The sequence below is a fragment of the Cavia porcellus genome, unplaced genomic scaffold (assembly GCF_034190915.1).
Source record: "Cavia porcellus strain 051 isolate PalLab524CR breed Dunkin Hartley unplaced genomic scaffold, mCavPor4.1 scaffold_29, whole genome shotgun sequence".
In the NCBI taxonomy this organism is placed as follows: Eukaryota; Metazoa; Chordata; class Mammalia; order Rodentia; family Caviidae; genus Cavia; species Cavia porcellus.
Window position 1 is genome coordinate 9077218 of NW_026947512.1, and position 13138 is coordinate 9090355.

General features: G+C 39.6%; 1 protein-coding gene and 1 long non-coding RNA gene across 3 annotated transcripts in view; one reads left to right on the forward strand and one right to left on the reverse strand.

Moving 5' to 3' along the window:
* The window catches only part of Astn1 (astrotactin 1), a 289853-nt gene that overhangs the window by 44956 nt on the left and 231759 nt on the right, over positions 1 to 13138 (forward strand). The gene's annotated exons all lie outside the window — the stretch shown is intronic.
* The window catches only part of LOC134473909 (uncharacterized), a 35315-nt gene continuing 28181 nt past the window's right edge, over positions 6005 to 13138 (reverse strand). Inside the window, exons 4-5 of the long non-coding RNA XR_010044391.1 lie at positions 6686 to 6863; positions 6005 to 6286 (exon numbers count right to left, since the gene is read on the reverse strand). This is a non-coding gene — a long non-coding RNA (uncharacterized LOC134473909). The remainder of the gene's footprint in view (positions 6287 to 6685; positions 6864 to 13138) is intronic.

Consider the following 13138-nt stretch of genomic DNA (forward strand, 5'->3'; position numbering starts at 1 on the left):
TGTGAACACTCTGTGCATATTAATTGGTGATAATTGGGAAATAACACTCATCTCCTTAAAGAAGAAAATTGCTGCAACCTGATTGAGCACTTTCATGCTGAAACTATTTTTATTACTTAGATTCGCTAAATAGATTGTCAGTATCACAACCAATATTACCACACACACACACACACACACACACACATTTTCATTCATCCAACAGCTATGTTTAAGGCACAGTGTCGAGGATATAAATATGAAAAAGAACAAGTCTTACTTTCTAGCATCTTACAATTTACTGTGTGTGGGGAAAGGAGGGTGGAAATGTATAAATAAATATGATACGAAGCAGAAAGAAGCAATTGCTATGTGTGTGTGTGTGTGTGTGTGTGTAGGTATATATATATATATATATATATATATATATATATATATATATATATATATAAAACCTAGCATGGTGCCTCACACATAACACATTTTATAAGTGTAAAATGATTGATAGAATAAATAAACATGTTGTAAACAAGCAGAGAAGAAATAATTCATTTTGATAGTCGCCCAGGGATTGCCAGAAAGAAAAGCTTTATAGAAAAGTATCTTTTATGTGGACTTTGAAAGGGCAATGGATATTTTAGCAGGCCTAGGGAGAAAGGCAGTACCGGCTGAAGTAAGTCCCAGCAAAGTTGAGGAGGTGAGAAAGCACCGTGCACGCCTGGAGAATGGTCTGCTGATGAAAACAGTGGAAACCAGGCACTTCATGTTGGAGACCCTCGAATGGCGTGCTAAGCAGTTTGGACTTTATTTGGGGGTGGGCAATTAGAGATGTCTGAGAAAAGAGCTGGTGAGACGGTATTATTGTTTATTGTTTGTACCATCACAGAGAATGTGAGTTCCTCAAGGTGAGGTGTTTTGTCTGCTTCATTTGCTCATATGTCCCAAGAGCTTACCCCAGTGTCTGCTACACCGTAGCTTCTAATAGATAGTGCTGAATGGGATCCCAATGGGGCTTTAGGAATTTATTTCTGTGGCTGATGGAAGAGTTAGGAAACAGGAAGGATTTCAGGCAGGAGATTCAAGGTGGAAAAATGTTCCAGTAGGATAAGAGAATGTTCAGGACAGGGAAGGTGGGATTGGCCCTGAGAAAGGAAGAGAAGAAAGCAAAGAGGTGGGTTGAGGAATGCACCAGAGCACTAGCCACTGAGTGTCTGTGGGCTGAACATTCATCCTATTCCTTGTTGCATAAAAATGAACCATTGGCAGGGCTGCCATGGACCAAGCACAGAATTCTACAGAGCTGCTACTCAGTGAGGGCCAGAGGGACTCAGAAGGGGGAGGTAATGGATTGCTTTTGGAAAGGTCCAACTTGAGAAATTCCTATGCATGCTCAAAGGGAAAATTGGAGAATAGAGTTCCCTAGGTCTCTCATTTGGATACACCATTATGCAGGCTTTTGAGGTCATTAGCATGGAGGTAATAATTCAAGCACAGTGAATAGAGGGCCTAGAGCCCCAAGGACGAATGAAGAGCTACATTTATAGGGCAAAGACTTGTGTTCAATACATAAGAAATGCAAGAGCCTGAACATGGTAGCAAAGTCAGGATTCAAATTAGGATCACAGAGGATCAGAAAAGTCAGAGGAGTTTTCTCATTGAGGCTGCCTGGCACTTAGGGTAAAGTGTCAACTTGATTGGCTTTGGGATCTGTCCAGGTAAAGCAGTGGAACATAGTTCTGGGTGGGCCTGGGTGATCACAAAGGTGTGGTGTTGGAGTCTGTGTCTGGTTCCTCTCCCTTCCCCTCTGGCACTGTACCTTTGCTTTGTTTCCAACCACAGTGAAGTAAACAGCTTTGTTCTTCCTGCACTTCCGCCTAGATGTTACTGTTTTGGAAGACACCATCAAGGACTGGATCCCCAATTCATCAGCCAAGTTAAGGTTCTCCTCCTTTAAGTTGTGAGTTTCAGGCCTTGCATCTCATCAGTGAAAAATCTGACTAATACAACTAGAGGTGAGAAGAACTCTGTACAGCCAGAAATCAGGAGAAAGCTGGTTAAAGCCACGAGGTTAGATAGTTAGGAGGTCTTGGTCTTTCTAGGGGACTAGTGGAGGCAGAAGACATGGCTAGAAGTTACATGTATTGGGAGAGAAAATAAAATAGAAGTGTAGAGTGTTTATTAAAAAATTTGGGGAAAAAAGAAAGACAAAATTGATGTTAGCTCTAGGGAAATCATAGTTGATGAAAAACATTTTCTGTTTTCACAGAGGGGAGTATGTTTGTGAGCTAATGGGAAAGAAGCTGTTACCTAAAAATTTAATGATAAACTCTTAGTTATTTCTCTAATGTAGGAAAAAAGTGTTTTGAATCTGAGTAAAGGATCATTATAAAACTCATGCTTTCAACAGTGTAAAATAGTACATCTAGGCACAATTTAAATATGATAGTGTCAAACACAATCCATACAGGTGATGTTGAAGCTTACTGATAACCACTTTGGTGGTCTTGGATTTTGTCTGTGTAAAGAGAGCTCTTTTCTATAATGCTGTGAGCTCAAAGGTGCTGAAGGCACCATCTGTCTTACCATTGGTCCTCGAAACTGTGTGTAGTCCTCAGCAGGGAGAAATCAGAATTGATAGTTCTAGAATTTGAATTTCATGAAAATGTGGGGCGCCCTGAATACTGTAATACTTTGAAAAGTGATTGACTTTTCACTTCATTTTCCAAAAAATTCATCATGTACAGATATATGATGAATAAAGCATATTACAAAATGTAAAGGAACCTAAGAAAACATTCAAGGTAAAATCTAAACTATAATTTCAATGTAGTGCAATATGAGTTTTGTGAAATAGAAGATTGTACTTACATCTACGTAGGAAAAGACTAGAAGGAATATTATACCCCCAGAAATGTTAATAGTAGTTATTTATAGTTATAGACTAAAAAAAGTTATTATTTTTTGCTTTGTAGTTTTGTGAACTTGTCAAGTTTCATTTAGTGAGTATGCATTATTTTTATAATAAAATTATTAAAATCTGAACTGAAATACCATGAAAAGTGTAATTGTAAGTGTATTCTCTTATGGCTGTATTTTCGCCTCATTTTTCTGGAAATTTGCATTTAGGAAGACTAATTTTATAACCCCTAGAGTTCTGTGTTCACAAACAAACCTCAGAATGGATCAAAACTGGCCCTCTTTAAGCAAACAACTAGCACAGATGGGAGCCCTCCCATCTACCCAGGGGGGCTATTCCTGCGGTGATGCTCCCCCTGGACAGCCAGGCAGGGGAAAGACTGTCTATAAAATAAAATGTTAGAAGAAGTCAGGTGTGGTGGCACAAGTCCATTAGGCGTAATCTCAGCATTCAGGAGGCTGAGGCAGGACAGTTGCCTTGAGTTCAAGGCCAGCTTGAACTACATAGTGAGACCTTGTCTCCAATAATAGTCACAATAATAATAATAAATAAAATAAACCCTTTTTTTCTGCTTCCTCCACTCCCTCCCCCTTTTCCCCTCGCCCTCTCTTCCCTTCCCTCCCTTATCTCCTCCTCATATTTTTCCTGCTCTTATCCCCTTCCTCTTTAGCTAACACTGCTCCTTCCTTCCTTTTCCCCTCTGGCTGACACTGCTTCTCCTACTGGTGCAGTGCTCTATTGTGCTTTGAATTATATGCACTGAAAGATGAAGAAATGGCTTGAAAAACACCATGGGCATCACAAATAAAATGCACCAGGAATTAGAGGAAATAAAACATGAACTTCTAGACTGTGGCCTCTGAAGTATCTCTGTGGTGATGGACCTGTTTTGTGTTTTCAGTGCAGTAGTGTATACACAATCCCCCAAGCAGGATAGAATTGCATAGGACTACAAATTGGGGATCTAGGAATAGGATGGGTGGACTGTGTTGTTGTCCCTGTCCGACTTGTAATACTGCCTTACAGTTCTACAAGATGCCTTTGTTGGCGAAAACTAGGTAGAAGACACATGACATAGCTTCATATTACTTCTCTTAGCTTTATGTGAATCTATAATTATCACAAAATAAAAATTTGATTAAAATTTAGACAATGTTAAAAGTATAAACTTTTTAAAACATAAGGACTTTAAAAATAGATATTTTTAATGTCAGTAGAGATCAACAAGAAGATAGTTATGAAACACACAGCAATGTTTCAGTGGGAGATTTAGTGGTGGCGGTGTTTTGAGGTCATATGATCCAGTGATTTGGCCATTTTAGCTCATATAAATCCACTCCATGGTGTTACACATTGATGCAACTAACTAATGATGCTTCTGAGTGTTTGAGATATTCATGTCATGTAATTTCCATTGTCCATGTGACTCAGGATTCTACTCTGATAGTAAAAAGTGAAACAATATCTATTAAGAAATTATTATGCAATAAACTCATCAGTTCATTAGCCGCCTGAAAGGTGTTACCAAACTCCTGTGACAGACCAAGGAATGGAGGCTCAAAGAAGTGAAATATTCACCCATGCCCACTCTGCTAGTAATTGTCTAGTGAGGAAACAACCCAGGTGGTCTAACTCCAGAGGGTGCACACATTATGCAAGTGCTACAGTCCTTCTCTGTTCTATCATGCAACATATTTGCCTTTAATAATATCCAACTCAGAGGGAGAAGTGTCTCATCCTCCTAGCCTTCATTTCTTGCATTGTTCCTTGGAGTATTGTTCTAGGGGTTAATATACATGCTACAATTAGCTGCATGACCAATCTTACCTTGTCTAGTCCATTGAGTTCATTTTCTGGTACACAAAGATGTATAGCTTTTAAAATTGGATTACTCACTTATTTAGTGAGACTGGGGGGGGGTGCTATATAATCTGTTCGTACAGGGCATGGGATTAGCTACAGATGAATTTTTCAGCCAGAACCTAGAGAGTGTAATAAGGATGAAAGGGCCAGGAAACACATAATCTGGGCAGAACTCAGCTTCTGGGACCAGGACAGCAGTTTAGAAAGAGCCTTGTAAGGGAGATCAGAGTGATTTAAACCAAAATGCACCCCACGTGGGGAAGACTAGAACAAGACTGGCTCAGGCACTGGCACATGTAAAGGAAACGACAGGCTGATAGCAGAGGAAGATAGAGAGGAGAACAGGTCCAAGGCCAAGGGAGGACAGTATTGAAGACAGTTTCTCCCCAGCTCCAGGTGTCATATGTGCTTCACATGAGAAGCATTCTGCTCTTGAAAGTGGATAGTAGGTTCCAGGTTGCTGGATGATTTTAACCAATGAATCTTGAATGTCTTGGTATTATATGTGATTGTTTGTAGTTTTTGGAGTCTTTTCTGCTGTGTGGCAGCTGGAAATGACCTGAAGTGCCAGCTGTAAGCTTGGAACAAGTAGAGGGTTATGAGTTACTACTGATTCCCCACCCCTGCCTGGACCTGTGCAGTGCTGAGCTTGAACTTACTGAGATACAGAGAGGCAGTTTCCAGGTGATTTCTGGGAAAATGCTGAGCATGTGCTGAAAAACCAGGGAGTCTGGAGGCTGCTGATCTCTTGCAGATCAGCCTGGTGTATGCTTGTGTGTGTTTTTACAGGGGAACTTTGTTCAGGGTTGGAAAAGAATTGGTCAGCTAGTTAAAGTTAGCTCTACAAAGATTGCCTTGCAGGGAAAATGAAAGAGAACTTTCACAACCAGTCACAGGGGAGAGAGGTCATTGCAGAGGGAGGAGCAGGAGATGATGTGGGGAAAAATAATGAGAAGAGCACTGGCATGATAACAGACTGCCTCAAAGAAGGGAAAGAGGAATGCATCCCAGGCTGCTCTGGGACTGCGTAAGCTGTGTGAAATGTGCAGATAAAAGGTAGGACCATTTTATTTGAATCGGGCGATGGCTGCACTGCATGTTTTTCTTCCCCACCTCCTTTCCTGGCACTGAATTCTCCAACCTGAGGCTGTTCAGGATGTGAGATGACGAAAAAAGAGATGCCTATTTTGGAAGGGGCCAAATCTACTCACTGTGGCAATATCGATCAAGTGTAGAAAGCTTTATTTGAAACCATTTCCCCCCTTAGACCTCATTACCCACATATGCCACTGGGTCATGTCCCCAATCAGGATGCTGCCTAGTGGCCCCCACCCAAGTTCACTGTGGGTCAGATGCAGAGTGTCCTCTAGGAACTCTTCCCTGGTGAATACCCTGGTCTCAGCTCGATGCATGGAAGAAGACAGGCGGGGAGGAGAGGGCAGTCCTGGAAACAGCTGGTGTGTGTGCCATCAACACATTTCTTCTTCCTTTGATGTGAAGGATTCTATGCACAAAAGCCACTGTCAGCTGCAAAAACATGGTAATAAGTACATTTTTTTCCTGCTGAAATAAAGCAATTACTGCAGACTATGCAAACACCTAAGCGAACCCAATGGTAACCAGAGCAATTTGCTGTGAAGCTTGTTTCCACTGAAATAGCAAAACATTCCATGAAGCCAGTCTTGAAGCAAGATTGCAGACCTGGAGGAGGTCATGTGCTACTCAGCTCTGACAAGGAAAGCCTCTGAAACTTTTGAGCAAGAGAGGGAGCTAGGAAAAAGGAGTGAAATATAAAGCAGAGCCCTGGGACATTGCAAAGGGCTGCTGAGCCTTACCGCCATACCGAGGCACCTGGTAGAAGTTATTACGAGCACATTAAGGACAGCTGCACCCTCCAAAATCATAAGGAACCAGTGAGATGTCTACCTTAGAAAGGGGACTGCTTATTCTTGCTGTGGAAGTCTTCTGGTATTCAGAAGTTGTCTAGATGTTTGCAGAACTGAGGTGAGGACTTGAGATGATGAACAGTTGGCACACCTAAACTCCTGTCTCTGTGACGTTTCCACTCCATTTCTTAGCAGATATATCACAGACAATGCCAACTCTATTAATTAGAACAATAATGGATTAATAAAATTCACACAGTCTCACTGAAGCCAATAATGTCATGTGCAGACTGATGCCTGTGAGGTTTGGTCTGTGAATATTTGTATCACTTCTACCCTGAAGAGGGGTCTGCAGGCCCTCACAGTTAGAACTGCTGGAAGCTCGTTAGAAATGCAGAATCTAAGGCTCCATTCAGACCTGGTGAGTCAGACATGTATTATAACGAGATCCCAGCTGATTCCTGTGTGCATTAAAGACTGAGAAGCTGCCTTAGATGACATCAGCTTTGCTCTTCTCAGTTGACATTACTGTAGAACAAATGCTGTCCTTGAAATTAGCACTATATTTAGATCTCAGCTGCATTACTTAGTAAAGCCAATCAAGACACTCAGCTTCTCTGAGACTCAGTTTCTTAGTTGTGAAATCTGAATACCACAGGGATTGTGATAACTCAGGGAGCTATACAGAATTTCACTCCACTTGATCAGTGTCACCTCTCTTAAATCCAGCCAGGCTGTCACAGCAATCTTTTTAAATATCATGTCTACTTCATAATTAAAGGCAAGATACTGGTGTATTTCTTGGTCTACTGAACTTGTGTTAGAGCTAACTGAGAACTAGACCTTTCACATTTCTTTTCTCTAAAGTGAATTCAAGCTACTGCCTTGGTTGTGAACTTACAGTCTTGGATGAAGACTCTGCTCTGCAGTATGTAGCTAGGGAAAAGTTGTCTAATCTCTTCAAACTTGGTTCCCTTGCCTTGAAAATGGAGCTGATAAGTCTGTGAGATGGGGTCACCATGAAAATTAAATGACAAGCTATATTCGTCTTAAGGGACAGAAACTTGTGTGTGGTGGGACCATATACATGTATATATTTTCTTTCACTTTTTTCAATCTAGAAATATGATTATCTTTTACTCACAAGTCACTTTAGAATCAGGGTTAATGTTACATTGGACATTCCAGCCAAGATAGTAATATTATATATATATATATATATATATATATATATGTGTGTGTGTGTGTGTGTGTGTGTGTGTGTGTGTGTGTGTGTGTAACTTTAATAAATTGACTTTGAAATGTCACCTATTTTTACATTTATGAGTTTGTTGTCACTTCTTTTTTTAATTTTTATTCCTTATTTGAAAGGTCTCTTTGTAGGTTGTCTTTCTTTGGAAGGTACTCTTGAGGTTTTTGACTAAAAGCAGTACAATTCTGACCTGGTAATATTTTATTAATAATTTTGCACACTTTATGTTCATATTTACCCATCTGTGAGAAAAAAATAATCTTAATTTATTTTATTGATAGATAAGTAAGTTTGGGAAAGAATGCTGAAGAAACAGTAAATAATGAGTGGATGATACTGAGTAGTAGTAGAGGGAAATATTCAGAAGTATAATTAAAGAGGGTAAATCCCTTGAACTGAGCTTTGCAATGAAGTGGAATAATCAGTGAGTTTGGGAAACTTGGCTAAACTACCCGACCTAGTAGAGGAAGTCAGTAGGATGAAAGCTTTTCTACCCAAAGCAGCAACACAGTGGAGAGAGTCATATACCAGTATAAAAGACTCATGAGAGATTTTCAGTTTGTCCTTCATCCTGCACCATGCTAACATGCAAAAATGTCAGACAGATGAAAACATGCATTTGCTTTTAGACAATGATAGAGAAGGATATTCCATGGTATCTTGATTGCAATCAGCTTTCCAGCTTTTAGTAGTTTCTATCACAGAGAGCTTGTCCTGAAATCTCAGCTAAGTCTCATCTTTCTTCAATGCTTAATTTCATAGATAGCTTACTGCCAAGTACTGGAGTTTAAAAATGCCATCCAGGTCATTCCTACATTGAATGGAGTGTGGAGTTGTGTGTCTCTTCAGATGCTGTTTGAGTGTGAATATGCATACGTGTGAAAGTGTCATTTCTTTCAGACCACTCTGAAAGTTTTAGCAGGTATATCTCAGATATCTTCTAAGGGTTTGTCACAAGTGTACAATCAGTGATTTTTATGAACATCTTCCTCATATTCTACATTATTCATTAGGGAAATGAATTTCTTAGATTTTCTATCTATTTCCTTACAGTTTCAAATAGATTCTTCTAATTTTGACATGCCAGTTTTGAAACACCAATATTCATAACTTAATAAATTTTGATTTTGTCTATTCAATTTAATTCTACTAAACTTAAAGTCCACTAGACACAGCTATAGCTATAGTTGCAGATGTGGATGTAGAGATGGATGTGGATATATAGATGTGTCTTTCCCAAGTGTTCTTTGGAAATAACTCCACATTCTGTTGAACTTCTGTTATTTCTATTTTTCTATATGCCGATCTGTCTTCTTTCCACTTTTCTTTACATAAGCACAAAGCTGGAGTTCTTGAGCACTCAGCCTATAGTCACTGTTTTTTTGTTTTTTCTGCTTGTTGCTTTCTTTTGTTTTGACCTACTCTTTTGGTTTCCTTTACCTTCTAAATTCCAACTGCTGAATCTATACTTCAAGTCATGATTTTTTTTGGAGGGAGGGAGATTGAGAATCTGTATGTTTGGTTGCTGAATATGAGCACTTTTATATGTATTAATCAGCTTCACATTGTTTCCACAAAATACTTGTAGTGGTTGATACATTGTGTCAATTAGAGAAGTTTAGACATTTAACTAAGTAACCCAGCAGTTCTACATACTGGCATACAAAGGACATGCCCTAAAGAGGCTGTTTACACTCCACAGTGTTGTAGTGGTTCCTTCACTGTGTCAAGTTGAGAAGTTTGGAAGTTTGACTAAGTGACTCAGCAGGTGGCCAGGGTCCTCATTTTGCAGATTTGCTGAGCCTGTTCAAGAGGAGGGCAGGGGGACAGTGTGAGTGCTACACCTACCTTAAGGTGAGTAGCCTACTTGTGATGTAAGGGAGAAAAATATGCTGTACTTTCTTTTACTCTCGTTGCTTTTGCTGTCATTTGGTGCTTTGAACTGTTGCTGCTCTGTCATGTGCCACCCTGTTTTGGAGCTAATTAATTATGGACTGAAACCTCCACAATCAGAACTAAATAAACCTTTCCTCCCTTTTCTTTGTGTGTTGGGTATTTTGTCTCAGCAATGAAAGATAAGTAGCCAAGACAGTACATAAGTAATTAACTGAGAAAGAGAAAAGACTTGTTTAGCTCATGGTTTTAGAGGTTCAAAGGCACTATGGTGCCTGCTTCAGGTCCAATCTAATGGGGGTGGCAGCTGATGCCCTATCATGACAGACTGTTTAGATGGGCGAATGCTTTTATCTCAAGCTGGAGGCAAAGAGAGAGGACTTACTAGAGTCATACAATCCTTCTGTACCTAATAACCTAAGGACTGGCAACTCCCAAAGATTTCACTATTTCCCAATAACCACCCCAGGGAGCAAGCTTTTACATATGAACCTTTGGGGGACACTCAAATTACCCCAAACCATAGCACTACATTTTACAGACAATGAAATTGATATGTCCTAAGCTACACTATTTTTTCTCTTTGTCTTCAAAATCTGTTCTGTTTCTCTATATTAATTAAATTGTTCCATCAGTTATTCACAATTAACAGGCATTGAAACATCCACGTGCTCCTGGTCAGATGAATGAATGGACAAACAAAATGTGGCCTGTTCACACAATGGAGTAGTATTTAGCCTTAAAATCAAGGAACTTAGGACACATGTTACAACATGGATAAATCTTGAAGATGTGTTTAGTGAATAAACCAGTTACAAAAGGGTAAATACTGTATAATTTTACTTATGGTAGCTGTCCACAGTTGACATGCTATTGGATACATGTAGGTAAATAGTATAATATCAGGTTGGAGAATTAGTGTTTCACTGAAACAAAAGGTGAATAAAATGCCCAGATATGGGTGGCAGTGATGACTGTACATCAGCGTGAATGTGCTTAGTGTTCCTATCCGCTTAGCAGTAACCCAAATAGTAAATTTCATGGTATTTGTATTTAACTAATATAAAAAGAAAAAAACCAAGAGCATTCAGAAGACATATTTAAAGACTCCATAGAAAGGAAACTTCCCAAACACAGGATATAAATCATGCTGTAGAGCTAATGATGAAATTTGAAATGAAATTTGTCTAAAAATCAAAAGCATGTGAAAGGGAACAAATATGAGGATATTGTTTTGTAATAAAATAGAATAAGGAAATAATAATAAATAAACTGAAAAAATAAGCAAATGGCACACTACTTTTCTTCTTGGCATAAAGTCAGGAGCTAGAAATGCTACTTGAATCTTTTTGCCTTGTTTGTTCCTGTATGTCTGCAAATATATCCTGTAGAAAATTCCTTAGGTCCTGATTCAGTAGTGAGAAACTTAAATGAAGTTGAGTAAGAGGATATTTTGATGTTGGAATTGAAAAGAAGGCTTTACAAAGAAGGTAGGACAGTCTAAGACTGGAATGCTGCGTAACATACAGTTGGCTAAGAAGTGATTGCTAGCGATTAGACTCTCGATGAAAGGGGCAGTGAGAAATGTTGAGGTGCAGTGGGAAGAAGCTTGATGCGTGAGTGGCAGTGATGGATGATGGGCTGCAGGGAAACATTTTGCCTGACAAGTCTGGTCAATCTGCCTTCTTGTTGAAGTGAATCCTTTGGAGTGTCATGTACCACATTCCACTTCGTTGGAGACATTTTTTGATTTGTAGGTAAACTGGTGTGTGTACACTTTTGACTTTCTGTAATCTGGGCGACTCAAAAAGAAATTTGAGCAAATTTAATTCTGGTAGTTTGTGGAAAATAAGAGTCATGATATGCAAAGAAAAGCAGAACTGAACAAGATGATGATTGTGAAACTATAGGTCTAATTGGGAAACAAAGTAGCTTGTTTAGTTTTCCGCCGGAAAGAAGGAAGAGGATTTTCAGGCAATGTCAGATCTTCCAAGCCAGCTGAGCAAATAAATGCATATCACTGATAGAAGATCAAAATAGTGTACACTTGGTAGACAGAGAACTTGGGCTGAAATGCAGTGGAATCTCCACTTTGAGAACCAGAATTTTGCAAGCAGTGAAGGGGAAACTTACTCCCAAACATATTCAGAGAATATTTTCTGCTATGTGTGGAATATCAGCCGTGGTCAAATTGATTGCAGCTCTTTTCTAACTGAATCATTCTTTAAGTCACCTCTTCAATAACAGTTTATTGCTTTACATTCTGCTTTCTTTCTTTGAGGGAAGAGTTTGTTTAAAACCATCAGTCAGAGTTCCAACAGAAACCTAGTAGTATACTCCAAATGAGTACTGTGGAGTTACTTAGTAATTATTAAAAGGAAAGGCAGGGCCTTTCATGACAGAGATGCTGCAGCCTCCTAAAGAAGCTACTGGAAGCCGGTGTAGGGTTGGAGAGACCTGTGCCCTTCACAGAGGAAAACAGACAAACCAAGGGTAGTCTGTAAGGGGATCTCATTCGTTCAAGCCTCTGCTCTCCTGGAACTGGTCAGAAATGCGATGGGAATAGAGCCATGAAAAGTCATAGCAGTCAGGACTGAATAAGAAGAACAAGCATGGACACTGGGTCTGAAGAAGAGAGCAGAGTATCTGTTTAGGGTGTCCATGTAGGTCTCTTGCCATTTCCACTTTGGTGTCACCACTTTTATCCTAAGCACAGTTACTTTTTTGAAAAAAAAAATCTTTTTCCTTATTATAGTTTCATAGGATTTGTACTTTTTTATTCATTTGAAGCTTGAAAACAAGAGTGTTTTATCACCAAGTCAGCTCCACTCAGAAATAACACAATACACAATGTACTAGGAAAACCCAGGCCTAAGGTTATTCCTAATGCTCATTAGGATTTGGTCAGTTTGGCAAGACTCTTCACTTCTAATGGGCTCACACATGCTGCCCATGCAGCTGGTCTGTGGGACAAATTTGACACCACTTTGAACCACTTGAATAAGTGGTTATTAGATAAAGAGCCAGCTGCCCCAAATTAGATAGGTGAGGTAGTGGGAGGGCCTACCTTTCTGTCCCATGGATGCCATCTGCTACTTAATTATGTCTTGGCTTTGCCTCTAGTTCTCAGGATTCAGGTGTGCCATCTATGTCTCTAAGCCTTGGATTTTCTGCCTTCTATATGCAATTTCATGATGCTCTCTCTCTGTACTTGAGAAGGAATGGAGGCAGCACTTTACCATACTTATCTTCTAGGAATGATGTCTTATAAGCCTTCCTGTCTCTCTGCTTCACTGGTGCTGTCATTTGTTTGAATGCTACTTAGCTTGATGCTTTACCTGAGTCAAA